This window comes from Pelobates fuscus, chromosome 3, assembly GCF_036172605.1.
Source record: "Pelobates fuscus isolate aPelFus1 chromosome 3, aPelFus1.pri, whole genome shotgun sequence".
Classification (NCBI taxonomy): domain Eukaryota; kingdom Metazoa; phylum Chordata; class Amphibia; order Anura; family Pelobatidae; genus Pelobates; species Pelobates fuscus.
In genome coordinates, this window is record NC_086319.1 from 214,353,216 (window position 1) to 214,380,428 (window position 27,213).

Consider the following 27,213-nt stretch of genomic DNA (forward strand, 5'->3'; position numbering starts at 1 on the left):
CAAATTAAATTTAAGAGCTGTTGCTGCATTTGTAGCATAATAGTAGTTGACAAAATCCGGCAAATCCAATCCTCCTCCAGCTCTGGTCTTTTGTAATAATGCTAATTTAATTATACTTGGTTTATGATTCCAAATGTAAGTTAGAAGGGCTGAATGTATTGATCTAAAAAATTAGATTGGAATTTTGAGAGGAATGGCTCTAATGAAATATAGCATCTTTGGGAGGACATTCATTTTGATTGAATTCATTTTATCTATTCATGAATTTTCGAGATCACACCAATGTTATAATCATGCATCCTTTATAGGTTCTTACGTAGATTAATACCTAAACAAGAGATAAAAGAGTCTCTCAAATCAAGTCGAATTTATTGTTTAGAATATGCAATTCATGTCTTGGGACAAAAAAGGAAAGAGTTTAAGTTTTATTGGTGTTTAATTTATATAGGGAAATGTTGCCAAATTCTTGTAGGATAGACAGATTGACATATTCACATGCCCTCGCAGATGTAGACACTCAGATTCACACACAGATCAACACACTCACAGATTGACATATCTAGACTCACAGATTCACACAGATTAACACATGCTCACAAATTTACACAGATTTAGACCCACAGATTCCTATAGACCTAGACTCAAAGGTGAACAATGTGGCACTATCTGCCTGTTATGCCTAAATGTCTACCTAAAAACTATCTCACTCACCCTGGCTTCACCTACCTTCTCTTCCGGACCTACACCGAAAGTGCTCTTCCCTACCCTACCTCCCAGGGAGCCGGGTTGCCATGGTGACCAGGCACCATGGACTTGTCGAGTCCTGGTCTAATAATAGATGTCTGTAACCCTAACTATTGTTGTTTACTGGATTGTATAGTTCTCCAGATAGGAGATCTTCAGTGGGACCTAGCTGTAATTGTCTGGAACTGCAGCTCGGGCACTATAAGTAAGTAGTGGCCTTGTTTTCTTCTACTCTGTGCAGAAGAGTGCTAATTGGAGGGAATGTACAACGAACGAACACTGAGGAACAATCACTCCCTGAAAGCCAGGGATCAGCCATGCTGATGTCTTCAAAGGGGGAGCAGCCAGCTGAAGCAGAGGAGGCCCCATGCTGGAAAGAAAGGTAAATAATCTCTTTAAATTGTTTGATACCAAAGGGGGGTGGACAGAAGGGAACCTGTAGTCTGTAAAATTATTATTATTTTTGGGACTATGAGTTCCCTTTAATTATTGCATAGTACACATGCACCTTTTTGGTTTTGTTTTAATGAATTTACACTGATAAATACCTGAGCCTTTGCTGCCAGCCAAGAGTAGCTAGAATTTGCCTTATGTAGTTTTAATACAAGCAGTTCAGGAAACATTTTGTGCAAAATGCTGCAGTACAGCAGTGTGGAGCACCAGGGAGGCATTCAGATGGGTGACTGCAGTGGCCGCCCAGTCTCTAACCACATTAGTGTTTTGCAACCCTGCATTCTCATCTTTTAAGAAACTAAACAGATAAACTATCTATTAAAAAAATAAAATAAGGGCGGGGCCTAACCATCATGGCGACCAGACGTGTTTTTCAAAAGCTCCTGATTAACTCTGGCAAACTAAGCGACATAATGCTGCATCTGCAGAAACAAAAAGCAGTACCACACACTTGTAAACACCTCGCTACAGCGGATGGGCATTGGGAAGCTGAGAGACCCGCTCAAGACCCGATGACACCGGGTCCGATAGTGCGGCCTAGCACACGACGGGTGGGTGAGACGGCCGCTCACCCAACCCGGAGACAATCTGACGATGCACACACCACGAGCAAGCCCCGTCAACCCCCCCTATGGACCGGTGGGGGAGATCCCGGTCCACCCAGCGGAGACTACCTTAGGCGTGCGGAAATATTGCAGGCCGCCTCGGGGACAAAGCATGAGAGCGCAGCTTCATTCAAGATGGCCGACGCTACAGACACCAAGTGTCCCATCGAAGCTACATACAACTTCGAAGCAAGGCTGAACAGGCACTTTGCGAAGCTCTGGAGGGAGCTGGAACGCAGGCTACACCAACCTGCCCAACCAAATGGTGCCCACCTCCAAGAGCGGAAACTGCGACCAACCAGTCGACCAGAGGCCCAACGCCTCGACAGCAGACGGGCACCAAGAAGGAGGAAGGGGACACTTAGAGCCAGACACCGGCAGAGAACGCAAGCTGCACAGCGACCTAACCCACTGCCGGGTCACCCACATACACGGCCCAGACAAGGCACCACAAGCGAGCAACACGGCAAGGTCTCCCAGCACCCTCCTGGACCTCGATCCGTCCGAGGACGTACACCCAAGCATGGCTCACTCTCCACTCGACGACAATCCCAGCCTCATGCAGAGAAGACCCGAGACTCCGTCCAGACCGTGGGAGGCGAATGGACAAGCGAGAAACAACTACGGGACTGCACTAGAGACTGGGTCTGGTGGGGTAGCTTAGAGAGGATCCAGATACTCCTGGGCAGGCTTTGTGGACCAGTGGGCATAGGTTGAATACCCCCCTCAATACAGGCCTTCCTCTCCCCAGACCTCTTGTCTCATATGGGGTAATGTTTATGACCCAGCTCTCCTCTTTAACCATTTGTGATTATGTCTAAATGTTAATAGCCCATTGCAATCCTGACTGTCCTAACCTATTAACGCGCTGTGCTTCTGGACAGCTTTCTTCTGATCACATCCATTGCAACTAGCTAGAGTGGTTGTCGACCTTATACTTGTACAACGCTTACACATGTTTATTTCTTTTTTGTTGTTGTTGTTTTTTGTTGCTTTACTCGTGAGTTATTTTAACGGTTTCCAAGACAAACAACATGAGCAGTATTATTTCCTATGTTTCACATGTCTGTCTAACCATCGACATGCCTGAAAGAATATGCTCACAGACAGCATGCTTAGCCTGTATACCATTACTCTTCTTACTAGAAGACACACACCTGTATGCATACAACATCTTTAACCCCAACACAGCTCCTTCTGTTCCACAATCTATTGTTGTCTACGCTAACAGTAATCCTGCACGCTACTCATCTAACTATTAACTTAATCTAAACTACAAACACTAAAACTAAACTCTACGAACACTAAGCTACAAACTCATTTCAATCTCTACCCTCATAATTTGTTCAGCATGTTTGCTGATACGCCTGTTTGTAAAATGCTATTTATTACTTATGTACTAAAAAAAAAAAGTGCAGCACACCATGATGATGCCAACAGATACATTGTTACTCGATCTCTAAAGCTATGTGATAATGCTGAAATGTAAATTTAACACTGCACTCAAAAATAAAGAATTAAAAATAAAAATAAAAAATAAAATAAGAAAATGTCTACTTTCTGAGACACATAACCAGATCATTCACTATTGGAGCTGAAGCAGCTGCTCATTCAGTCACGATGTTAAAATCGCCCTGTATGGGAGACTGCATTCTAGATACCACGTCACTTTCTGGGTTGCCACGGTGACCAGGCACCATGGACTTGTCGAGTCCTGGTCTAATTATAGATGTCTCTGTCTGTAACCCTAACTATTGTTGTTTACTGGATTGTGTAGTTCTCCAGATAGGAGATATATATAAGAACTAATAAAGTGTATTGCTCAGTCATCTAATGAAATCCAAAATGAAACTTTAGATTAGTTACAATAGAATATTCATAGAATACCTGCTCACCAGTCTAAATTGGAATATTTCTTTTATGAACCATATTACTTTGAGAGAAGGAATTCAATAATATCTGTTAGACATATGTAGAAAGACTTTTTACAATCCTCTTCGTCAACACTAATGGGAAGTATGTGGGGGAAATTAGATGTAAATGTCATGGAACAAAATATCCTCATTCAAAACAAAAAAAGAAAGTTACTTGTCTTTTTTTTTTTTTTATTCTTTATTTTTGCGTGCATGTGAGCAAAGCGTTATTTAACAGTTCACCTGCCACAACAGCTGGTGTCTACGTTTGTTTAAGCATTCAACAACATTTTGGCAAGAGTCTATGCACATATATTTTTTGTGTAAGAAGTGAGTCGTTGTGAAGGTAAGTGGTACCAGTCGCGTCTGTTGTAGGGTAGGGGTCCTTCACTCCGGTCTCCTTGGCTGGGTCGTGTTGGTTCCTGTTGAGTGTCCGTTAGTGTGTCAGGTTAAGATATGTAATGTTAGTCGTTGGTCTACTATAGTGTTGCAGTCTAGTTAGGGGAGAGGGGGGGGTGAGTCCTCTGGGTCTCGGTGGGTACTGTGACCGCGTGGTCTAATGGGGATTGTAGAGTCCCTTGCTGATTAGGTGTTTGCACTGTGGTGTATGTTATGTGCGCCTAGATTACCCCTTGGCATGGGGGGGGGGGTTATCATTCAGTTGGTAGGCAGTCAAGATCTGGTCTGGGCCTCTGCTTGCCTGTCAGCAGTTATGGTCTGAAGTGGGGGGTGTTTTTAGAGTCTCTCTAGGTGATGTGGATTGATGCTGCATGGGGGAATGTCCCAAAAGTCTTTTGGTGGTCTTCAGGTCTGGTTCAGGTTGTGGCCACTGCGTGTTGTTCCACTTGAGGCCTCCTCAGCACGAACTCCGGTGCTCTAACTGCATCCCGCCCAAGGGGGTACGTGGTTCTCGCCGGTGGTCCCGCTGGTAGAAGGGCGTTCAGGGGGAGACCCAGTGCGCCCAGGGCCCTCGTGGCTTCATGCATGTTGCTTACGGTATGTGGCGTGTCTCCCCTCATGATGTGTAGGGTGTGAGTTGGGCCCCAGCGGTACTTGATTTGGTTGGCTCGTAGCACTGCAGTGAATTGTTGTAGAGATCTTCGCCACCCTAATGTTCCGCTGGAGAGGTTTGGGAAGAATGACAGGGTCATGTTTTCAAAGAGGTATGCCGACTGTTCCTTGGTGGCTGCTAGGACTGCAGTTTTATCCCTCAGGTTTTGGAATTGGAGCACTATGTCCCTAGAGGTGCTAGGTGGTACCCTGGTCAGTCTTGGCAGGCGAAATATGCCGTCTAGCGTAATCGCCCTGGCGGTTTTCGGGGTCAAGAGTGCGGTGAGGAGCCGCCTGGTAAAGTGTGGGAGCTCCGCGTCTGGAACTGAATCAGCCACCCCCTAACCTTTAGGTTTTTGTAGCATCTTCTGTCTTCCTGTAAAGAGAATTGCTGGTCATGTAGTTGGTTCTGTTTTTGCAGTGCACTGATTGCAGCTTGGAGCTTAGTTATTTGAGTGGTATGTGTTGTGGAGATTCCCTCCACTGTCTGGAGTCGACCTGTCAAATTTTTTAAGTCATCCCTTATCATAGCCACGTCAGCCGCGATTTTTCTATGGTGCTCAGCCATGAGGTCTCCTATGGCTTCCATAGTTACCGGTTCGGGGTCAGTCGCGGGTGGCTGGGTCCGTGTCTGGGCCGGCTGTTTTAATGCTGGGGCCGGTGATGGGTCTCCCTCCGTGTCGTCTGAGGACCCCTCGTAGAAGTCCGAACAGCCGCCATGCAGGGACGCCATCTTGGAGCTCGCGGCCTCATGGGCCTGTCGCCAGAGGTTCCCGATATCCATGCCGGGTCGGGGCTTATCTGGCTTTTGTTTTTTCATTTTTCTCCCCATCTGGTCCAAGGGGGGTTCGGGACTCACCGTGCGGTTGTTTCCGCCGGTGCCCAGGTGAGGAAAAGGTGGGTTTTGTATTAGTTTTACCCGGAGCTCCTCCACCATGCGTCCGTCTGCTTCCCCAGCTTAACTCCGCCCCCCAGAAAGTTACTTGTCTTGAACGTGGATAAAAGCTGGATTTGTTTGAAGAGCGATTGACCGGTATACACCTATCTCAAACCAAATTTAAAAATGTGTTTAATGTGATCAGAGAGAATACAGATGCTAATTTGCTTATCTCTGACTAGAAATTAACTAAAGGCTGTCCTCTCTTATGTAGACTTTATTCAAATATAGCCAAAGTAATGAGGTTAACCAAATAGTTAAAATATGCTTAAATCTTATAGAAAGCAGTTGGTTAGTATACACTTAACTCAAATCACGGAGAAAAGTTGTTTATGACCAGAGTGAATATAGAAGCTAATCAGCTTTTCTCTGACTAGAGATTAACTTAAAGCTATCCTCTCTGATTAAGGGTTTATTAAAACATGGCCGAAGTAAAGAGGTTGCTAATGAGTTAATACATGCACAAGTCTGTAGAATACTGGTAAATGCTTGCGGTTCTATGCTAGATGCTCACTCCAATGTGTGAACCCTATCAAGGCTGGCTAATTAAAGTCAGAATAATATATCTATGTCTTCTTATACATTGTATGTGCTATAGACAAATCTTCCTTAGGTAATGGGTTCCACTGAAGGCAAGTATAATATACAGAGAGAACTATAATAGTTCCATGTAAAGTAACAGATTTCCAAAGTATTAAGAAAGACACAGCATAGATGCAAGTCAAAGCCTCTCTCCCTGGTAAACTTGCTAGACAGTCAGAGTATGAAAAGGAAAGAAAGAGGCTAAGGTGCTCTACCCAACTTGTTGCTCTACCCAACTCCCATCCAATTCTCTGAAGCTGAAAAAGATAGCCCAGCTTTATACACCATGGGGGTTTCCACTTTTTGATCCTCCTTTGCTGTGTTAGTATATAAGCACTGAGCAGCTAATTATTGTTTAGTATGGGATGTTCCCGAGCTTGAATTTAGAAATGACATTTACAAAAAAGTCAGCTATTGAAGTGTGAAATTCAATTTGAATTCCCAGCAATTCTCATTTTAGTGACAAACCTCAAAATGCCAGAATTTTCTGAAAAGTGAAGAGGCAGTATATACTGACTTCCTGGCTAATATCCATGTCTGCATCACCAATGGGTTAAGCTCCTCCCTCTCAGCTGATAGGACAGGAATAATAAATTTGAGTTAACATATATAAGGATCCTCCTCCCCTATACCGGCAGTCTTTTTTCCTGTCCTCCAGTTAGGCAGCAAAAATATTTTTCTTTTAAAGTTCACCTGCCATAAGTTTTTCAATATGGCCACCTTGGGAGTTCAGCCTCTCTCCCTAAGGAAAAACCTAAATATAGCCCTAGCAGTTTGAGACTCCCTGGGTTAAGATTACTAATTTAGGATAGTAATTTTAAGAAAAACTAAAGTCTCTAGTGGGATTATACTTATTCTAGAGGTGGTAAGGAAGTCCCCCCCCCCCCACCTCTTTTACTTAATATATCTCTATTTTCTCTATCTATTCACTTATATAATCTGTTTAGGTGTACAAATATGGAGGCAGGCCGACATTTTTAACTTTGCTCATTTCATTTTTCCTTTTCCCCACAACTTCTGGACTGGCCCTGTTATCAGAGGTATTGGGGCACTTTTTAAAAAAAATAAAATGCGGTCTTTCCATTTTACTTTCCAAGCACCCTGCTTAAGGTCTCTTCTCTCTGTGTTCGGCAAATCCAAAATGGCCGACTGGCGTCTCTCGGGAGCGAATGCGTATACGCGGGCATCCCTTAAAGCCAATAGTGTATAAATGGTGTTTTACAGTAGAATGGTATTTAAGGGGGTACTTTACCTTAGGCTTACATTTATTTAAAAATTCTGCTTTCGGGGACCTTAGTTGTGCTGTAAAGTGTTGGATTCTCTTCATAACTTCATAACACCTCATAGCAAAGAACTCTCTGAGGATCTGAAAAAAAGAATTGTTGCTCTACATAAAGATGGCCTAGGCTATAAGAAGATTGCCAATACCCTGAAACTGAGCTGCAGCATGGTGGGCAAGACCATACAGCGGTTTCACAGGACAGGTCCCACTCAGAACAGGCCTTGCCATGGTCGACCAAAAAAGTTGAGTGCACGTGCTCAACGTCATATCCAGAAGTTGTCTTTGGGAAATAGACGTATGAGTGCTGCCAGCATTGCTGCAGAGGTTGAAGAGGTGTGGGGGTCAGCCTTTCAGTACTCAGGCCATACACCGCACACTGCATCAAATTGGTCTGCATGGCTGCCATCCCAGAAGGACGTCTCTTCTAAAGATGATGCACAAGAAAGCCCGCAAACAGTTTGCTGAAGACTAACAGACTAAGGACATGGATGACTGGAACCATGTCCTTTACATTGTAGCAGAGTGTCATTTCTTCAGTGTTGTCACATGAAAAGATATAATAAAATATATACAAAAATGTGAGGGGTGTACTGTATATATGTATACTTATACTATGTTTTATATATATATATATATATATATATATGTGTATCGCAGCCTGAGACAGCCTGTAAAGAAGGTTCCGCAAGAAAAAGGAATGAATAAACAGTGTCATGCTTGTCTATCTATGGCTATTGAAGGGAAAAACGGCTGACGGGACTGCTTCCATGTTATTGCCAACGAAGCAGTGGCGGATCCAGGGGGGGGCAACCCACTGCTTCGTTGGCAATAACACCGACGGTCTCCCTCTCCTCTGCCAGCACATGCAGGTGCTAGCCCTGCAATGTGCCTGTGGACCGGAGGGGAGATCAGAGCTCTCCCTCCCCGGTCTGCAGGCACTATGATCGCAGCCGGCAGGGGAGGGAGGGAGAGGGATGCTCTGCCTGCAGCTCCTCCGGGTCCTCATCTCGCGAGCTTGGAGCGTTGCTCCAAATCTCACGAGAGTGAACTCGAGCCTTGGAGCGCGGGCTAGAGTTCACTCTCCCCACTGGGCCACCAGGGAAACCCCACCTGACCACCAGGGAATCCCACTGTAACCACCAGGGATCAAGAAATGTCCCCCCTCCTCCCAGTAAAGGTAAGAAGGGAGGGGGGACATCAATATTTATTTTAATTAAATAAATATATATATATATTATAATAAAAAAGCCCCCCTACCCTTATCACACACACACACACACATACACTGCCCCCCCATACACACACATTGCCCCCCATACTGCCCCTATACACACACTGACCCCCATACTGCCCCCATACACACACACTGTCCCCCATACACATACTGCCCCCCATACACACTCACTGCCCCCCATACTGCCCCCATACACACACACTGCCCCCATACACACACACTGCCCCATACACATACTGCCCCCCATACACACACACACTGCCCCCATACACATACTGCCCCTACACACATACTGCCCCATACAAAAATACTGCCCCCCATACACACACACTGCCTTCATACTGCCCCCATACACACACTGCCCCCCATACACACACACTGCCCCCCATACTGCCCCATACACACACATTGCCCCCATACACACATACTGCCCCATACACACATACTGCCCCCATACACACATACTGCCCCCCATACACACACACTGACACACACACTGCCCCCATACACACACACTGCCCCCATACTGCCCCCCATACACACACACTGCCCCCATACACACACACTGCCCCCCATACACACACACTGCCCCCCATACTGCCCCCATACACACACACTGCCCCCATACACACATACTGCCCCATACACACATACTGCCCCCATACACACATACTGCCCCCCATACACACACACTGACACACACACTGCCCCCATACACACACACTGCCCCCATACACACACACTGCCCCCATACACACACACTGCCCCCCATACACACACTGCCCTCATACACACACACTGCCCCCCATACTGCCCCATACACACACACACTGCCCCCCATACTGCCCCATACACAAACACTGCCCTCCATACACACACACTGCCCCCCATGCTGCCCCCATACACACACACTGCCCCATACACATACTGCCCCAGACACACACACTGCCCCCCATACACACACACTGCCCCCCATACACACACACATTGCCCCCCCATACACACACACATTGCCCCCCATACACACACACTGCCCCCCATACTGCCCCCATACACACACACTGCCCCATACACACATACTGCCCCCCATACACACACACTGACACACACACTGCCCCCATACTGCCTCCCATACACACACACACTGCCCCCATACACACACACTGCCCCCATACACACACTGCCCCATACACACACACTGCCCCCATACACACACTGCCCCCATACACACACACTGCCCCCATACACACACACTGCCCCCCATACTGCCCCCATACACAAACACTGCCCTCCATACACACACACTGCCCCCCATACTGCCCCCATACACACACACTGCCCCCCATACACACACACTGCCCCCCATACACACACACTGCCCCCATACACACATACTGCCCCCATACACACATACTGCCCCCATACACACACACTCTACACACATACATTACCCCCATACACACACACACTGCCCCCATACACTGCCGCCCCATACACACACATTGCCCACACTGCAATACTCACGCACACACACTGCAACTGTTACACACACATACTGTCCTATACATACACTGCATCCCTGACATACACTACCGCCCTCACTCACACACTACAACCTTCACACACACACACTGCTCACACACTGTCCCCCTCACACACACACACACACACACACACACACACTGCACCCCTTACACATTGCACCACTCACACACACCACTGCTCCTATAACCTACTACAGCCCCATTTCCCAGCAGACCTCAGGTAAGTTGTCAAACTGTTCTTAAACGGTTTGACTACTTACTCTGGGAGGGGGTCCCGGCACTATTGACACCATAACCACTACACTGAGCTGTAGTGGTTATTGTGTCTGGATTATTTATTTAAATAATCTACAAGTGCCCCTCCCGAGATCAGGCTCTGGATCCGCCACTGCAACGAAGGAGCATCCACTTCTCAGAACCCTAATGTAGAATTAGTGGACATTATCGCTAAGGCTGTGGATGCAGGTATCAAAGAGGTGACTCATAAAAGTCTTTCCTCAAATATAAATAAAAGAGCAAGAAAGGATTCCTCTAGGTCCCAAACTGAAGGGGAACTACCAAAACAATGTGATTCATCTGATGATGAAGAAACTTTAGAATGCCCCTATAATTTGGATGGGAAATCAGTAGATGCCCTTATGTCTCTTATCAGAGACACTTTACATATCCCAGAAGAACGGGGTGATCTTAAAGAATCTGACGTCTATTTTGAAGATTTTCACAGGAAAAGAGCTACCTTTCCTACTCACTCTTCTATTAAAGAACTAGTAGAATCCAAATGGAATAAACCTGAGAAATGTCTGTCTCCTCAGAGCAAGTTTAACAGACTTTATCCGTTCCAGAGTAATGAGGTAGAATTCTGGAATTCAGCACCTAAGATAGATGTGGCTATGATTAAAGTAACTAAGAAAACTGTATTACCTATTGATAGTGCGGCCTCTCTGAGGGATCCTATGGAGAAGCGTATGGATGCTAATCTCATAAAAACATATACCGCATTCAGAGCAGCCATGCATCCATCTGTAGCCCTAAACTCATTGTCTAAAGCTCTGAGGGTTTGGACAATAACATTGAGCGAAGATATTTCTAATGGAATAAGGAGAGAATCTGTGCTAGAAAAAAATAGAGATTTAAAATTGGCATTGGATTTCCTTTCTTAGGTTGCAGTTGATATTACCAAACTTGTTTCCAAGGCTATAGGGCACTCGGTAGCAGCCAGAAGGTCCTATCGGCTTAGAACATGGGGGGCAGATAATGCTTTTAAAACCAACCTGTGCTTACTACCATTTCAAGGTAACCTTCTATTCGGAAAAGCCTTAGATGAAGCTATATCTAAAGCATTGGAAGCAATGAAAACTTTGCTACCACAGGATAGAAGAATAAAAATATATTCCATTGGTTGGGGAAGAGGATATAAGGAAAATTTTTCCTTTCATGACTTTAAATCATACAAACCTGGTAAGGAATATAACAGACCAACATACTGCAAAGCACAGGGAAGCACAAGGAAGAGGTAAATCCTACTGAAGGGGGCAGGGTTCAGATATTCGAGGTAGGAGCCTTCCTTACGAGGAAGAATTTACGGGGAGCTATTCTCCTGTTTTCCTTGCTAAAACCATGGGGAAGTTGGAGAATGATCCTGGATCTTAGCAAACTGAATACTTTCCTGAAGAAAAGAACATTAAAGATGGAAAGTCTTAAATCAATTATTCCACAACTGCAAACATCAGAATGGTAATATCAATAGATATACAAACAGAAAAAAGTATATTCACTAAAGATATAGAAAACGTATAACTGGAAGTGATCCCAGGTGTACTTCACAACCACCTGAAGAAATATACAACCAAACAAAAAAAGTGGAAAACACCCAGAATACGTAAAATAAGTATAAAATAGAACAACCTGGATTCAGGTAAAATATCCGTGGATATGGTCTGTATGGAAAAATCAGACAGCTAACATAGCGTAAAATAGTATAAAGAAAAATATAAATGAGTGTAAATATAGGTACACTCACAAACGAACGTGAAATCAGGCTTGTCACCCTCTCAGGGGTAATAAATACAACGCGTTTCGTCCGGTAAGATGCTGGACTTCTTCAGGGAGAAGAAGTCCAGCATCTTACCGGACAAAACGCGTCAGGGAGAAGAAGTCCAGCATCTTACTGGACGAAACGCGTTGGATTTATTCCTTGTGTGTTTTATTTGTATTTTATTGTCTATTTGGTTTTGGTTGCCTCTATACAATTGCTCCTGGATTCCCACTGTGGATGTCTGATAACACCATTCAGGAGTTCCATGATTATATGGAGACACGCTACTTTTATATCTTCTATGTGTAAGTGCGACCAATAAATGTGATTTTGTATTGTTATTACAAACTTCACTATATCTGATTTCCTTTATTTCCATATACCTTACTGGAAGACATACAAGCTCATATTCATCATAGTACCCCTGAGAGGGTGACAAGCCTGATTTCACGTTCGTTTGTGAGTGTACCTATATTTACACTTATTTATATTTTTCTTTATACTATTTTACGCTATGTTAGCTGTCTGATTTTTCCATACAGACCATATCCACGGATATTTTACCTGAATCCAGGTTGTTCTATTTTATACTTATTTTACGTATTCTGGGTGTTTTCCACTTTTTTTGTTTGGTAATATCAATAGACCTTCAGGATGCCTATTACCATATACCTATAGTACCCAATCAAAGAAAGTATCTAAGGTTCTGGACATGAAACAGTCATTATCAGTTTTAAGGTATGCCTTTCGGTCTCACCTCAGCACCCAGGAAATTTACAAATATCCTGATCAGCTTAATAGCTATTCTTTTTTTTTTTGTCAATCTTTCTTTTATTGAGGCATAAAATTGCAGGGATACAGAATGAAGAGAGGGAGATGATACAGTACATGCATGAAGGGGTCATAACAGTTCAGTATATATCACCTCAGATAATCGTCTGCCTCTTTTTTATATATTAAGTAGAAGGATCAATGGCTGACACGTGACTGCATGACAACAAAATAGAACAACAAAAACAATATAGATTTTCGTGTAACTAGTGGATACTTAAGAAGGATTAGTCAGGTATCAGGTAGTGAGTAGTTAAGCATTTATCCGAGTTGCTGCACATTTGTATAATTAAGTAGAAATGTTTCGGGGTCATAGATCAGAAAAAAAAAAAAAAAAAAAAAAAAAAAACATGTTTTAGGTTTAGAACTATAGATAAACTGCAGAATATTTAGACCACTGGGCCCAAGGACCCAACAGTAGAACGAACAAGCTGGCATCGCCACAGCCGCTGGAGCAGGCAGACACACTGACAAATTTTAACAGTCGTATGGCATAGAAAATCAGTGCACATGTTTAGTATTATTCAGAGTAAGCGACTGGTTAAGAGACGAACAGGCTTATATATTTTAACTTACTGATAGCTTAGTGGTATGCTTGTTAGCTTAGTGACAGGTAAGATTAGCCTATGCGAGAGTAGTCGTGTTTTAAGTAGCATATAGGCATGCAGAAAACCTTCTACAGGAGTGATATCAAATGGTGCTCAGTAGGATGTACTTTTGGAGATTGTGCAATATATGATAACATTGACATTTCTGTGTATGGTCATAACAGGCTGGACTGAGCATGCTAGGAACCTCTTCCAAGTGCATAGTAGCATAATATAGGTTAGGTAATCGGCTATAATGGCATAACCCGCTAGAAGATGCAAAGCAAGCCTACCCCAACCATCACTGGCATACAAGTCAACTCTGTATTAGTGCTGCAGTTAGGCTCTAATATTAAGGTATATATGCATAGGACTAGGTAAGCTAGGGTCTGTACTAGATCCTGCTCTACAGTAATGAATACATCAAGAATCATAAACAAAACATACTAGCTTTATAAACCATTGTGTCCCTATTAACCCAATCACTACTGGAGTTGCAGTTCAGGGTAAGCCCTTCAGCGTTTAGATTTGTAACATATATAGTAATGAAAGATAAGAGCTCAAGTCCAGGTTAGTGCTGTGCTAGGATATAAATAGCACATTAGCGTAGGGTGTCTGTGCAGTCCAGCTAGGCCCAAAAAGGAATGGGGACCAGACCTGTAGCTTAAGTCCAGTTTCAGTTTCAGCCGACGCCAGTGCGTGGGAGCCCGCTGAGGCAGGCATGTGGCGTCGTGTGACAGGTGCAGAGATTGGCCTCCCTCCAGCCCCAGGTTCTGAGGAGAGCTTGCATCTCATTGCCACGGAGTCGGTTGCTCACGTTGGAGTCTGGATCCTTCCCATGTTGGGGATAGCTTGAGCTCCAGGTGTTTCTACGCCGCCTGTGGCGTCGGGGCTTCAGCTGCTGTGGATGATGCCGGGAGATTGCCTCCCTATGTGCTCTCTGCCCAGGTGGGCCTTTGAGTGCAGGTACTCTTGGAAGCTTGATAGTTGTGCCCAGAGGGGGCCCGCTCTTTTCCTGCCTCTCTCCGCTCAGCTCACCTCTCTAGTCCCGTACCGGTTCTGCCGCGGTGTGAGCCTCCATTTTGGCCCAGAAGCGCTCGAAGGCTGCGTCTATGCGCTGTGCTAGAGAATCTATCGTGCACCCCTGGGTCGTTGCCGACAACGTGGACTTTTGTTGGGCCTGCGTTGCCGCCATCTTGCGTGTGGATGCTGCGGTCTGTGCTCGTGTCCCTTTGCCGGGTTACCGTTTGCTCGGGTCTGCGTGGTGGGCCAGTGGGGACCGGGATAACCCCCGCCGGTCCAAAGGGGGGGGGCCAGCTTCAAGTGGAGGCTACACCGTCAGCCCTCGAACCGGGAGAGCGGCCGTCTCCCCTCGGCCCGAGCGCGGGTAGGCCGCAAGCCTCGAGTCGGGTAATTCAGCGGGAGGGACCCTTACATCGGGTATCCCCAGGTGCAGCGTCGTCCCGTGAGCAAGAAGATTGCAGGCTGTGGGTTGCAAGAGTGAGTGGACATGGACTAGTCCCCGTAAATTGAAGCTTGGCCCGGGAGCTCTGGCTGAGCACGTCCAGGCAGCATGGCAGTCAAGCTCCGCCCCCAGCTTAATAGCTATTCTGAGAGAAAAAGGAATAAAGATATTCCATTACTTAGATGATAACCTGGTAGTAAAAAAAGTGCAAAATATCCCTATTACAACACAGGGATATGGTGATAAAAACCTTACAGGAATTTGGATGGATCTTGAACCTAAACAAAAGTCAGTTGAATCTTTCCCAAGTGATAAACTTTCTAGGAGCAAGTATTAACACGAAAACTAACTGGGTATCATTATCGGAAGACCGGATATCGTGATTACTGAACAAAGTGCAGGAAGCCATAATTTACCTTGAAATGACAGCCTCAGAATACATACGTCTTCTAAGAACACTCTTGTCGACTATTGGTCTTGTAAGATGGACACAATGAAACCTAAAATTAATTTTCTAATACAATTCAATCAGAAAGATCAAAAGTGGCACAAACCAATTGTATTAACAGAAAAAGTGAGACTGCGTCTTCAGTGGTGGACTAAGGAACAAAACATCCAGATAGGCTTCCCATTGGAGGAACCAGAATGGGAAATAGTAGTAACGGATGCCAGTGGAACAGGTTGGGGTGCTCATTGTAGACACCATTTAGCACAAGGCGTATGGACGTTGAAAAACTAGAAGCTACAATCAAACATTCTGGAATTGAGAGCAGTGCTTCGAGCACTGATTGCCTTCAAACCTTTCCTGAAAAACAAGTAGGTAAAAGTACAAGTGGACAACGTAACGTACATGACATATATGAATCACCAAGGCGGAACAAAAAGCAAGAAATTGATTCAAGAATTGAAACCAATAATCTTCTGGGCCCAACAATATCTAGAAGGTCTAGTAGCTATCCACCTTCCAGGAAAGGAAAACCAAGTAGCAGACTATCTGAGCAGGAACTATATAGATCCAGGAAAAGTGGATGAGTGGAAACTAGATGCAAAAATATTTCTGGAGATTTGCAAGATACAGGGAATGCCAATTATAGATCTCATTGCAATCTTCAAAAACAAACAACTTCCCAGATTTTTTTTTCCAGAAGATTTGATCTAAGGGCAATGGGTCAAAATGCACTTTCCCAGAAATGGAACTTCAAACTGAGTTACATTTTCCTCCTTTCCCTTCAATCCTGAGGATTCTCAGGAAAATTTGGAAGGAACAAGTGACAGTCATTGCACTTCTACCATACTGGCCTAGAAGACCATGGTTCCCTCTTCGTCTCCAATTATCTCAGGAAGAACCATGGGAAATTCCTCTAATCCCGCATATGTTGTCTCAAGGTCCAGTACACCACGACAATCCTTCCCAATTCCAACTGAGGGCCTGGATGTTGAAAAGAACATCTTAAAATCTAAAGGTCTGTCTGATAAAGTGGAAGAAACTATTCTAAAATCAAGAAAAGCCAATACTTCTATCATGTATTATAAAATCTGGAAAGCCTACTCAGACTGGGCACAATCTTCGGGGAAAGATTCTAGCTCTATTAATTTTCCAGATTTGCTTGAGTTTTTACAGAATGGCCTGGATAAAGGTTTAAGCCTGAGTTAATTAAAAGTTAAAATTTCAGCCTTTTCAGCATTTTCTAATATTCAATGGGCTCTCGTTCCGTGTTGGGATCTATCCACGGTTTTTCACAGCATGGCAAGCCATCCATTCGAACCAATGGAATCCTCATCTATCTGGGATCTATCTTTAAAATGTATTTTCTTGATTGCATTCACATCAGCTTGCAGAGCATCAGAAATACAGGCTCTGTCCTCTGAACCTCCCTTTACTCAAATTCTGGGAGAAAAGGCAATATTAAGACCGATTCTGGGGTTCCTGCTTGGTTGCTACATCTAAGTGCTGCTTCTAAGTGTGTGATTGGAGATATTCTGGAGAGTGCTGCTTCAAAGTGTGTGATTGGAGATAAACTGGAGGTATTCAGGAGGACAAAAAAATAAAAAATGTAAGATTTGTTTGCTTAAAATTATTCACCTCATTAAAACGGCAGACTTAGTTCAGTGTAATAGTTGTTATGCATTTGTTTCACGTTCCATTTTTTGGAGATTCTGATGCTGTCTTATCTGTAGACAGTTCTCTATATTGTGGCAGGAGATTGTATTTTTGAAGTCTGAGATTTGTAAATTATCTGGTAAACAAACTCAGGCTGGAACTGCTGCAGAGCCACTGCCGCAGAGACATACCAGGAATGGCAGATGGATTACTGTAGGATCTGGTAGACTTAGAGTTGTGGATAACATAATTCATTTTCTGCACTTTCAGAGTGTAATGGTGTCATGGAGACAGGCTCAGGTACTGAGGGTAGTGGTGTTGTAGAGACAGGCACAGGCACTGAGGGTATTGGTGTTGTGTAGACAGGCTCAGGCACTGAGGGTAGTGGTGTTGTGGAGACAGGCTTGGAGACTATGGTGAGGCCTAATAGAAAGCAGTTGTTGTTGGGGGATTCTATCAAAAGAGGTGTGGAGATGGACAATGGTGGTCTTGTGAGATGTCTTCCCGGAGCTACTGCTCACAGAGACAGGAGACACATTTTTAATATTGTAAAGGGAGCAAAGCAGGAAGGGGCATTCGATGTACTTGTCCATCTAGGGACAAGTGACTTGGCTTGCAATGAGGTTTCTCAAAGAGCGATCACATGGCCCCCTATAGCTGGCTATGGAGCTGCCAGCAGGGGGACTGTCTAAAATATCAGACAGTCCCCCTGCTGGTAGGTAGTGTAAAAAAAATAAATAAACGCGTAAAAATAAATTAAAAGTATTTTTATATATATGTATATATATATATATATATATATATTATATATATACATATTATATATATGTAACGTCATACAAAGTGTATTTTAATACTAATATAAGTAAATATATTAAGTGTATTTTAATACTAATATAAGTAAATATATTAGTATTAAAATACACTTAGAATGATGTTATATATATATTATATATATAATAGATCTACACAAAAAATAAAATATTGAAACAAAATTTTATAAAAATTATATATCCATATGTAATTTCATTCTAACTGTATTTTGTTATTAATATATATATATATATATATATATATATATATATATATTGGTAACAAAATACACTTAGAATGACATCTATATATAAAATACAAATAACCGCAAATATATATATATATATATATATATATATATATATATATATATATAAATACATATAATTACATAAAAGATTACATTAGTATACACGTAGAATTTAAATACATATATGTATATATATTAAAATTCTACATGTATATTTAAGTAATCTTTTAACATAATTATGTGATTTGATTAATTAAAATTTGATTGACATGCCTGACAACACAGGGAGAAAGTGCAGAGAATTTAATTCACAAGCACTATATTTGACCCTGTAACTCTCCAAGACACCATAAAACCTGTACATAGGGGGTACTGTTTTACTCGGGAGACTTCGCTCTACTCAAATATTCGTGTTTCAAACTGGTAAATTGTATTACAACGATGATATTTAACCCCTTCAGGACCGGCCTGTTTTTGCGATGTTTGTACGTTAAGGACCAGAGCAGTTTTAACACTTTTGTGGTGTTTGTGTTTAGCTGTAATTTTCCGCTCTCTCATTTACGGTTCCCATACAAGTTATATACTGTTTTTTTCACGACAAGAAGGGCTTTCTTTACATACCAGTATATATATTATGTCATATATTGTATTTAAAAAAAATAATAAAATATGGTGAAAAAAAAAAAAAAAACATGTTTTTGGACTTTTACTTGAAAAATCTTTTACTTATCTACAAAAGCTAATGAAAAAAACTGCTAAATAGATTCAAAATTTTGTCCCGAGTTTAAAAACACCCAGTGTTTACATGCTTTATTGCTTTTTTTTGCAAGTTATAGGCCTATAAATACAAGTAGGAAATTGCTGTTTCAATATATATATATTTTAAATGTATCAATAGTGACATTGTTACACCGTTATCTGTCATAAATCCCCGAAACACACCTAACATGTACATATTTTTTAAAGTAGACAACCCAGGGTATTCAAAATGGGGTATGTCCAGTCTTTTTTAGTAGCCACCTAGTCACAAACACTGGCCAAAGTTAGCATTTATATTTGTTTGTGTGTTAAAAATGCAAAAAACGCTAACTTTGGCCGGTGTTTGTGACTAAGTGGCTACTAAAAAAAGCTGAACATACCCCATTTGCAATACCTTGGGTTGTCTTCTTTTGCAAATGGTATGCCATCATGGGGCTAATTCTCATTCCTTGGCTACCATACGCTCTCAAAGGCAACCTAACCAATCTGACAAATTTCAATAAAAAAAAAAAAGTAAAATCAAGCCTTATATTTGACCCTGTAACTTTCACAAACACTATAAAACCTCTACATGTGGGGTACTGTTATACTCAGGAGACTTCGCTGAACACAAATATTAGTGTATCAGAACAGTAAAATATATCACAGCAATAATATCCTCAGTGAAAGAGCTGTTTGTGTGTGAAAAATGCAAAAAACTTCACTTTCACTGACAAAATCATCGCTGTGATATGTTTTACTGTTTTGAAACACTAATATTTGTGTTCAGCGAAGTCTCCCGAGTAAAACAGTACCCCCATGTACAGGATTTAGGGTGTCATAGAAAGTTACAGGGTTAAACACAGTGCTAGCAAATTAAATTATCTGGACTTTTGGCCTGGGTTGGCAGGCAGGTCCCTCAAATGACAATCATTAAAATTACTTAATTAGGTAAAAATATTACATAAATATGCACGTAGAATTTTAATATATATACATATTTATATATTTGACGTCTACGTGTATATTTATGAAATTATTTATGTAATTATGTATGTGGACATATGTATATTTCGTATTATTTTTATTTATTTATTTATACATAGATATATATATCATTACATTCTAAGTGTATTTTGATATAAATATATATATATCAATATCAAAATACTGTTAGAATAAAACTGAATATATATATATAATTTTGTTTTAATTATTAAAAATTATTTTTATTTTTTGTTATTTATTTTTATTAACATATTATTTGTATTTTATAATAATATATATATACCATATATATAGTTATTATAAATATTGTATATATTCGTGTGTAATTTAAATATAAGTGTATTTTTATAATTATATACGTATATATAAATATAAAAATACACTTAGTGTGACATTATATATATGATATATATACATATATTATATATAGGTATATATAGATATAATACATGTATATATAGCATATATATATATATACACATATTATTATTTTTTTACACAGATTTTTTTTACACTTTATTTTTGATTTTACAGATGCAGGGAGACTGCCTGTCAGCACAGACAGTCCCCCTGCAGGCAGATACACAGACCCCTATTGCGGTCATGTGATCGAGTGATCACATGGCCGTGGGGTCCTGATCTGCCGAGGGGGGACTGCCCGGGCAGACAGGCAACCCCCCTGGACCGGGAGGAGAGCTGATCGCCGCCGTGGGACCGACGGCGATCAGGTAAGTAGCCCAAAACCGTTATGACGGTTCAGGACCGTCAGCGGTCCAAACGCACGTTTTACCGCTGACGGTCCTGAATCGTCAGCAGTCCTTAAGGGGTTAAAGTAAAAGTTACGTTTTTTGCATTTTTTTTTACAAACAAACTGCACTTTTATGGACTATATTATTGTTGTAATATGTTTTACTGTTTTAAAACACTAATATTTGTGTTTAGTGAAGTCTCCTGAGAATAACAGTACCCCCCATGTACAGGTTTTATGGTGTTTTGGAAAGTTAGAGAGTCACATATAAGGCTTGCATTTTATTTTTTTCCCATTGAAATTTGCCAGATTAGTTATGTTGCCTTTGAGAGCATATGGTAGCCAAGGAATGAGAATTACCCCCATGATGGCATACCATTTGCAAAAGTAGACAACCCGAGGTATTGCAAGTGGGGTATGTCCAGTCTTTCTTAGTAGCCACTTAGTCACAAACACTGGCCAAATATTTTTTTTTTGCTTTTTTCACACAAAAACAAATATGAACGCCAACTTTGGCCAGTGTTTGTGACTAAGTGGCTACTAAAAAAGACTAAACATAACCCACTTTCGATACCTTGGCTTGTCTACTTTTTCAAATGGTATGCCATTATGGGGGTAATTCTCTTTCCTGGGCTACGACACCGTCTCAAAGGTAACATTACTAATCTGGAAAATTTCAATTTGAAAATGGAACGTTCTATATTTGACCCTGTAACTTTCCAAAACACCATAAAACCTGTTAATGGGGGGTACTGTTGTACTCGTGGGACATCGCTGATATATGTGCATTTTTTTGCAGTAAAACCTAACAGTATTATGACATTCACAGCTAAAATGGCAGACGGAAATACAAATTTAAAAAAAAAAATCTTATTTTCTCACATTTTTTTAAATTTTATTCATAATAAGTTATGTTCCATATATGAATAGTTATTGATAAATTAAAGCTCTGTTTCTCCTGAACAAAATGATATATAATAAGTGTGGGTGCACTTAATGTGACAGCGGTGAATTACGGTTGAACAGACATATAGCACAAATTCCAGTTTTTGTTTACGTTTTGTTTTGATCAGAACGTGCACTATTGACTCCGTCCTGAAGTGGTTAACCCCTTAAGGACGCGGGACGGTTCAGGACCGTCATCGGCATTTTCCCATTGCCGACCGACGACGGTCCTGAACCGTCCTTAATTTAAAATGTACTTACCCGATCGCCGTCGTTCCCCCGGCGGCGATCGGCGGTGCTCCCGTTGTGGGGAGACTGCCTGCAGCCCAGACAGTCTCCCCATGGCGAATTAGGACCCCTGTGGCCATGTGATCGCCCAACAGGGCGACCACATGGTCACAATAGGTGTCCTAGTGTCTGCCTGCAGGGGGACTGTCTGTGCTGACAGGCAGTCTCCCTGCCAGTGTAAAATCATTAAAAAAAATTAAAGTTAAAGTTAATAAAAAAAAAATATTATTATATATGTGTATATATATATGATATATAGACATATATTATACCTATATAATATATGTCTATATATCATATATATAATGTCATGCTAAGTGTATTTTTATATTAATATGTACATATATTAATATAAAAATACACTTATAATTAAATTACACACGTATATATATAATATATATAATAACTATATATATTGTATATATATATTATTATAAAATACAAATAATAAGTAAATTAAATTAAATAAAAAAAATTAAAAATAATAATAAAAAATTTAAAAAAAATTATATATCTATACGAAATTTTATTCTAACTGTATTTTGATATTAATATATATATATTTATATCAAAATACACTTAGAATGAAATTGTATATATATCTATGTATATATAAATAAATAAAAAGAATACAAACTATTCATATGTCCATATAAAAAATTACATAAATTAACATTGAGCGAGATTAATCTTAATATGCACGCATTTACCATGATTGTATTATAGCTTGTTATCTTCAAAAAAAAAAACTGCGCTGTTTAACCTGTCACGATTTGTAATGTATGCGAAACTGCTTGCAGCAGCTGTCGTGGCGCTGCACGCTTACTGTCATTTCATGCGCAAATAAAATAAAGAATTAAAAAAAAAAAAAATTACATAAATAATTATATAAATATACACGTAGACTTCAAATATATAAATATGCATATATATTTAAATTCTACGTGCGTATTTATGTAATATTTTTACATAATGAAGTTATTTTATTGATTGCAATTTAAGGGACCTGCCTGCCAACCCAGGCCGAAAGTCCAGAGAATTTAATTTGCTATCACTGTATTTTACCCTGTAACGTTCTACGACACCCTAAAACCTGTACATGGGGGGTACTGTTTTACTCGGGAGACTTCGCTGAACACAAATATTAGTGATTCAAAACAGTAAAACATATCACAGCGATGATATTGTCAGTGAAAGTGACTTTTTTTGCATTTTTCACACACAAACAGCACTTTTACTGATGATATAATTGTTGTGATACATTTTCCAGTTTTAAAACACTAATATTTGTGTTCAGCAAAGTCTCCTGAGTATAACAGTACCCCCCATGTACAGGTTTTATAGCGTTTTTGAAAGTTACAGGGTCAAATATATGGGTCAAATATTTTTACATTGAAAATGGCCAGGTTGGTTACGTGCCTTTGAGAGCGTATGGTAGCCCAGGAATGAGAATTACCCCCATGATGGCATACCATTTGCAAATGAAGACAACCCAAGGTATTGCAAATGGGGTATGTCCAGTCTTTTTTAGTAACTACTTAGTCACAAACACTGGCCAAAATTAGCGTTCAATTTAGTTTTTTACTTTTTTCACACACAAACAAATGTGAACGCTAACTTTGGCCAGTGTTTGCGACTAACTGGCTACTAAAAAAGTCTGGACATACCCCATATTGAATACCCTGGGTTGTCTACTTTAAAAAAAATATGTACATGTGGGATGTTATTCAGAGATTTATGACAGATAATAGTGTTACAATGTCACTATTGATAAATTTAAAAAATGTATGTTTTGAAATCGCAATATCCTACTTGTACTTATAGCCCTATAACATGCAAAAAAATAGCAAAAAGCATGTAAACACTGGGTATTTTTAAACTCAGGACAAAATTTTGAATCTATTTAGCAGTTTTTTTCATTCGCTTTTGTAGATGAGTAAAAGATTTTTCACATAAAAGTCAAAAAACATGTATTTTTTTCAATTTTTCATCATATTTTTTCATTTTTAAAAAATTAAATTACATGAGATTATATAAATAATGGTATGTAAAGAAAGCCCCTTTTGTCCTGAAAAAAACAATATATAATTTGTATGGGAACAGTAAATGAGAGAGCGGAAAATTACAGCTAAACACAAACACCACAAAAGTGTAAAAAGAGGCCTGGTCGCAAATGTACAACATCGCAAAAACAGTCCGGTCCTTAAGGGGTTAAAGATACATTTAAGACTGGTGCTATAAACAAAAATGCTTAACAAATTTAAACCTCTTTAGTTTAGAAAAACGGTGCCTCGGAGGGGATATAATAGCAATATAAAACATATTTGGCGCCAATACAAACCATTATCTGATAATCTATTCAGAAATAGGACTATACATAGGACATGAGGTCAGAGGCGCTTAGATTGGAACAACACAGATTTAGTCTAAGGCAAAGGAATTGAAAAAAAAAATTTTTACAGTAAAAACAAGGATGTGAAATTCTATGCCTGAACAAGTAGTTTTATCAGCGTCTGTACAGATGTTTAAACAGCACCTGGATGCATACTTGCAAAAACATATTCAGGAACAGAAATTTTTTTTTTTTTATTCTTTATTTTTGCAGTGCGCATAAAGGGTTACAAGCAGGCATGAGGTGCCCAGAAAGCAGTCCTCAGGCATTTTCTCCGCTAAACATGCGGGACAATTGATTATCAGGCACATTTTTATATAATTATTTGCTCATGTATTCGATTGGTGAGAGTAGTTTTAAACTGTGAGTATGCTTGAACATTGTTTAAACTAGTCAATGGACAACACAGGGTTTGCATACATATAACGGTAGCTATTTAAACAGACTAGTGCATTTTAATTTTAAGTGGTTTACAGGCTAGGTCCTGTGAGTCACTATAGCACAGGTATCGGTCGCACATTTTTATGATATAAGCGGGCCCTACAGCCTAACTTTGGCTGTGGTTGTACGTTTAACCCCTTAACGCCGTTACGGCGTGCTATGCCGTCACGGGTTAAGTGGGCTTTAAAGCCGTTATGACGGCATAGCACGCCGTAACGGCTTGCAGCCCCAGGAGGTAAGATGTACTTACCTCTGCCGCGATCCGCTTCGGGAGGACTGCCTCACAGCCCAGGCAGCCCTCCCACGGCAAATCAGGCCCCCGGGGGCCATGTGATCACTCTCAAAGAGCGATCACATGGCCCTCTATAGCTGGCTGTGGATCTGCCTGCAGGGGGACTGTTTGAAATATCAGACAGTCCCCCTGCTGGTGGGAAGTATAAAAAATAAATAAAAGACAAGTGTAAAAATAAATTAAATATATTTTTATATATATATAATATGTATATATATTATATATATATACATATTATATATATGTAACGTCATACAAAGTGTATTTTAATATTAATATAAGTATATATATTAATATTAAAATACACTTAGAATGACGTTACATATATATAATATGTATATATATTATATATATATATAATTGATGTACATATATATATTATATATAAATACGTATAATTAAAATAATAAATAAATAAAATAATAAAATAAATAAATAAAATATTGAAACAAAATTTAATATAAGTTATATATGCATATGTAATTTCATTCTAACTGTATTTTGTTATTAATATATATATATCGGTAACAAAATACACTTAGAATGACATTCTATATATATCTATATATATATATAAAATACAAATAACCGCAAATATATATATATAGATAAATACATATAATTACATAAAAGATTACATTAGTATACACGTAGAATTTAAATACCTATAAATGCATATTAAAATTCTACATGTATATTTAAATAATCTTTTAACGTAATTATGTGATTTGATTAATTAAAATTTGATTGACATGCCTGACAACACAGGGAGAAAGTGCAGAGAATTTAATTCGCAAGCACTATATTTGACCCTGTAACTCTCCAAGACACCATAAAACCTGTACATAGGGGGTACTGTTTTACTCGGGAGACTTCGCTGAACTCAAATATTCGTGTTTCAAACTGGTAAATTGTATTACAACGATGATATTTTAAGTAAAAGTGACGTTTTTTGCATTTTTTACAAGCGAACTGCACTTATATGGTCTATATTATTGTTGTAATATGTTTTACTGTTTTAAAACACTAATATTTGTGTTTAGTGAAGTCTCCCGAGAATAACAGTACCCCCCATGTACAGGTTTTATGGTGTTTTGGAAAGTTAGAGAGTCACATATAAGGCTTGCATTTCATTTTTTTCACATTGAAATTTGCCAGATTGGTTATGTTGCCTTTGAGAGCGTATGGTAGCCCAGGAATGAGAATTACCCCCATGATGGCATACCATTTGCAAAAGTAGACAACCCGAGGTATTGCAAGTGGGGTATGTCCAGTCTTTCTTAGTAGCCACTTAGTCACAAACTTGCCAAATATTCGTTTTTTGCTTTTTTTCACACAAAAACAAATATGAACGCTAACGTTGGCCAGTGTTTGTGACTAAGTGGCTACTAAAAAAGACTAAACATACCCCACTTTCAATACCTTGGCTTGTCTACTTTTTCAAATGGTATGCCATTATGGGGGTAATTCTCATTCCTGGGCTACCACACCGTCTCAAAGGTAACATTACCAATCTGGCAAATTTCAATTTGAAAATGTAATGTTCTATATTTGACCCTGTAACTTTCCAAAACAACATAAAACCTGTCAATGGGGGGTACTGTTGTACTCGTGAGACATCGCTGATTACAAATATGTGCATTTTTTTTTGCAGTAAAACCTAACAGTATTATGACATTCACAGTTAAAATGTCAGACGGAAATGCAAATTTTAAAAAAAATCTTATTTTCTCACATTTTTTTTACTTTTATTCATAATAAATGATGTTCCATATATGAATAGTTAATGATAGATTAAAGCCCTGTTTCTCCTGAACAAAATGATATATAATAAGTGTGGGTGCATATAATTTGAAAGAGGGGAACTACGGTCGAACAGACATATAGCGCAAATTCCAGTTTTTGTTTACGTTTTGTTTTGATCAGAACGTGCAC